The following is a 4,648-nucleotide window of genomic DNA, read 5'->3' on the forward strand; positions in this document are numbered from 1 at the left end:
GGAACCGAACTCACGACCTTGCGCTTGCCAGGCAGGCGCTTTGCCGCTGAGCTAAATCCCCAGCCCCGGATAGTCCTTGTTTAACGCCGTACGACTGAGGCGCCCCGCTAGGACTCATGACCGGCACTCAGACTTATGACACGGGAACGTGAGTGGCAGTGTGACCTCACGGTGGCTTCTTCCACAGTACAGTACAGTACTGTAATTTTTGCTGGTTGTGCTGCAAAAACCGTACTGTGGTTTTATGTTGTTATATTTTATAGTACTGTGTGGAAGAGTTACGCAAATAAAAGCAAAGTCATCAAGCTGGAGTTTCCTTTGACCGTGTCTTTGTCCTGAGTGTTATAATGTACACACTATATGCAGTTCCTCATTTAGCGACCAATTTGATTATATGTAGTCGCAGCAACAGGACTTGGTTGTTAAACAAGGCAGGTCTGTAACTGGGAGCTTCTACCAGCTGTGTGGCGTTAGGCAAGCTCCCTGAGCTCTCTGGGCTTCAGCCTTACCTACAAATTGGGGCTGAGGAGTAACTCTGAAGCTGCTGTATGGAGCTGTGAGGATTAAACGGGGGCAATAAAGTGTTCAGCACTAGCTACCTAGAGATGGAACATCTGCTCCCGGCCCTCATCCTGGGCCCCGGGAGTGGGGCACACGCTCTCGTCTCAGGAGCCTCCCCACCTTCAAGGCCCTGCTCTCGTGTCCCCCAGCCCTGGCTTAGGTGTTTGCTCTCCCTGGCCCTGGACTTCTGTGTGGTACGCCGGGTCCCAGCCTCCTGTGCTCAGCAGCTGTCGGGGGCGTTCCCAAGATAAGGTTCTTGGGCCGGGCATGGTGGTGCACGCCTGTAATCCCAGCACTTGGGAGGCTGAGGCAGGAGGATCATTGCGTGTTCGAGGCCAGCCTGGGCTACAAAGTGAACTCAAGGCCAGCATGAACTGCACAGCGAGACCCTCAAAAAAAGACAAACAAAAAGGATAAGGTCTTTGTTGGCAGATTGAACTGGATTTGCCTGCATCCCTATGGCCAGCATCTAATACCGCACCTCAGGACTGGGGTATATAGTTCAGCGGCATAACTGCCTGCCTGGCAAGCGCGAGGTCCTGAGTTCAATTTCCAGTACCCAAAAAACCAAACGAACAAAAAACCCACACATCCCACTGCCCACCTTGCTTGGTCTCGGTTTGCCCCTCTGTGGCCACTGAGGGTTGAGCAGTGTGTCCTGCACTGCCAAGCTGACACCAGGAGACGGCAAACAGACGTCTACACCTCAGGCTGCGGCCCGCGTTAGGGCCCTGTTTCAGTTGTCCTTGTTAAGTCAAAAAACCTCATTATCGTGTAGGTCCCACGTCAGTCTTTGAAGAGTTAAAAAACAACCCTCTTCTTAGCTGGTAGACACACCGGGGCACTCTTGGTTGCTACAGTGACCCTGACATTCCCCCTCCTGCAGATCAGAGACCCCTCACCTGTTTCCGCCCCCAGCCCAGGACTTCCGGCCAAGCCTCCTCCCCCTTGCACAGGAAGGAGGGCCGGAATCCCCAGAGGCCACGCTTTCGGCCTCCTCGGTCAAAAGCAAAAGGCGCACCACACGTGCACTTCAAGACGGCCACGCAGCCACCGGAGCTCCTTGCCCAGGGAGCCTCACTCTTTCCGAGGAAAATAATCCCATCTTCCCATTCACCTGATGTCTTTGAATTTCCACTGCTGTGGGCAGGGCTGCAGGGAATCTGAGGCCCTCGGTGGCTCTGCCTCCTGCCTGTCCCACGCACACACCCTCCTCTCCTACACGGCTGCTGCCCACGGCGGTCAGCACGGAACTCACCTCGCGTGATCAGTTCTCTCTCCCCCTTTCCACCGTCCCCCCACCGCCATGACACCCTCACACAGGTTCATTCCTTTAAAGCTTTATTTCTGATGAATAAAAAAATACCTCATGTGATTAAATTAATTTCCGGGGTTAGACACTGTGACAGGGCAGAGTGCAGCGCTCCTGGCTTCCTCTGGGTCTTGCATCTGGGCCCAGGGCTCTACGGGGTGATGCTGTGGAGGATTGATGCTCCCGGGGGGAGGGGGCTCGGAGGAGGCCGAACCAAAGCCCCTCCGCACACAGCAGCAGCCCCTCTCAGGAGCCTCCATCGGTCAGCAGAGGCTGTGTCACACGCTTCTTCCCCGTGGCCACGAACATCACACACCTTGCCCAGCTCGCAGACCCGAGACGTGGTCTCGGAGTTTCAGTGCAGGAGCTGGGACCCGTGGGAAGGGTTCCTGCCCCAACAGACGTCGCCTCCCGAGTTCGGCACTTGGAGAGCTCCGTGGACAGGTTGGACGCGAGCCATCAGCACAATCCCTGGGACTTTTGGGCTTTGGGACTCCGGGGACTGCCGCCCCCTCAGCTTGAAGTGAAAACTTCCCCCCACTTCCCTGGTCCTGATAAGACAGAGAAGCAGCCTCCCTTGGTCAACAGAGCATGTTTCCTCCAGGAATCTACGAGCAGAACGTGCTGACAGCCTGTGCTGGGCCTGAAGGCCCGAATCCCACAGACCCTGCCACAACCCGGGACCACAGAACCGAAGAGAAGCTCTCAGGTGCTGCCTGCTGGAGGAAACTGAGGCTTCTCGGCCGAAAGCCTGCGCTTTCCCTGGGAGCAAGCCCCAGCTTACTTACCACCTTTGCCCTGTACCTGCCGCCTCCATGGGATTCTGGGCTCTGGATCCCTCAGAGGTGGGATTCCTCTTTTGGGGGGTGGTGCGCTTTGGTTACAAAGGACCTGTTGATAAGGTAGGAATCAGCTTCCATCGCTTGTACATTATAATCTAGTACCGTACGGGGAAGCTCAGGTGGTCTTCTAGGAGAAATACACGTACCGTCGAAGGCACGGGGAGCTCACCCCTTAACTTCACAGCAGAATGCAGGCTGGTGTGGTCCACCAGAAGACCCAAGGACCTGTCTATGCCAACTGCTAAGGCCACCCAACTAGACACCAGCAGAACTAAACAGGGCTTTAGCATCATCATAGGAAGACTTCTGAAAGGCAGAGCTAAGTGAAACCCAAACTCCCACATCACTGAACAGTCTGAAGTCTACTTCAGGTTCTTTTTTTCTAAACCATCACAATCGTCCATTGCCGGACTAAACAATCAGAAGACTCAAGGGCCAGTGTCAGCTGCACTCATGGGGCAGAGAGGTGAGGCAGGGCACACAGCCACATGCCTGCTCCCCATCCCTGGGCACACGGTTTTAATTTCCAGGCCTGGGGCCACTTTCCCCAGAAAGCACTTTTTTGTTAGTTGCTCTGAAGCTGTACACTGCAAAATGCAACTCATACCCACACGCATATCCACCTATGCAGGCTCGAACAAGGAAAGATCAGAGCAAAAGCGGGGTCATATCATGGGAGGGCTCGGCACCGCTTTCCCGAAAGCACCTAGTAGCAGCAAACTCCGCACAGGAGGCCATGTACACAGGTCCTCCAAATAGAAACTGTGCTCTGTGCCTTCCCTTTACAGTTGTAAATGACCGGCCTTTCATCTAGTTTATTTTGGGAGGTTTTCCTGGTACCAAATGCAGCTGAAGTTTTAAACAACTCGGAGGCAGGGATGGAGAACTTACTGCTTGCCCCTGCCTTGTCCTTGTGTCGGCATGGGACAGGCGGCAGGTGGCAGGGAAGGGGTCAGCTGTCTCGGACAGAGCCTAGAGAAGGGGATGAGCAGGCCCTGGAGGGCTCGCAGAATCCTAGGTGAGCCCAGCCCCGAGCGCCTGGGTGTGACCCCGTTAAAAGGCCCCGCGGCCCCTCCTGTGTCCGCCCAGGGCTCCCCGGCTTTGTCAGCGGGTGTCCACACCCGCCCCACACGCTCTCTCCACTGCTTTCCACCTACATGCTATTTCCTCTCACTTTGCTACATGAATCCCACAGGCTCAGCACTTGAAAGTATCTTACAGATAAAGGAAGCTGAGAAAGTTTAATTGCATCTTTAAACCACGGCATGGACCAGGGTCTACTCAAGCAGGATCACTAGGCAAGGTTAAAAGCTGACATCTTTGGAGGACTAGAGTGTCCAGTTTTCCCCCCAGGTGGAGTTTTAAAACTCATACCAATATGAGTCTTGGTACCACAGCCCGACAGAGAGGCGGAGATGGCCTGCCTCCAACAGCCTGCAGTCTTCAAACACAGGCACCTCCATGAAATCCTGTCTTCCTTCCCAGATCCCTTCAAAGACTCCCTGCCCTAGGCTCTTTCCGATGAGCCACTCAGACTCTGTGTACTGTCTTGGGGAGAGGCTCAGATTGAAGGTAAATTCAAGATAAAATACCCTTCCCAGGAGACCTCTGAAAAGAAAAAGAGAATGGCGGGGTGGGGGGTGGGGGAGAAATGCTGGAAAGGTGGGGTCCAGATGAGGGGCTGCTGAAAATAGCCTGTCACTTGTGTGGCAATAAACGGAAAGATCTGGTCAAAGGCTCCCATGGACTTTCGGATGCATCTGGATCTGAGGAGTGTTACTATACAGAAGAAGAGTCCTCTTAGAATGGAGGACAGGCGACAATTCTGAACAGACATCTTCCCATCTTGAGTTCTGACCTGCCCAGGAGCAGAAAACCCAACTCGGACCTGGACGGTGAGGTCGCCTCTGTCCAGCCCCAGCTGATGGGGACA

The 4,648-nt window shown here is 54.6% G+C and overlaps 1 protein-coding gene across 1 annotated transcript in view; it reads right to left on the reverse strand.

Moving 5' to 3' along the window:
* Positions 1-1,885: 1,885 nt before the first annotated feature.
* Tln2 (talin 2) overlaps positions 1,886-4,648 on the reverse strand; it is a gene marked incomplete in the record, with an annotated part of 349,184 nt that continues 346,421 nt past the window's right edge. Inside the window, 1 exon segment of the mRNA XM_005393813.2 lies at positions 1,886-4,648.

This window comes from Chinchilla lanigera, unplaced genomic scaffold (genome assembly GCF_000276665.1).
Source record: "Chinchilla lanigera isolate Chin_1 unplaced genomic scaffold, ChiLan1.0 scaffold00049, whole genome shotgun sequence".
Lineage (NCBI taxonomy): Eukaryota > Metazoa > Chordata > Mammalia > Rodentia > Chinchillidae > Chinchilla > Chinchilla lanigera.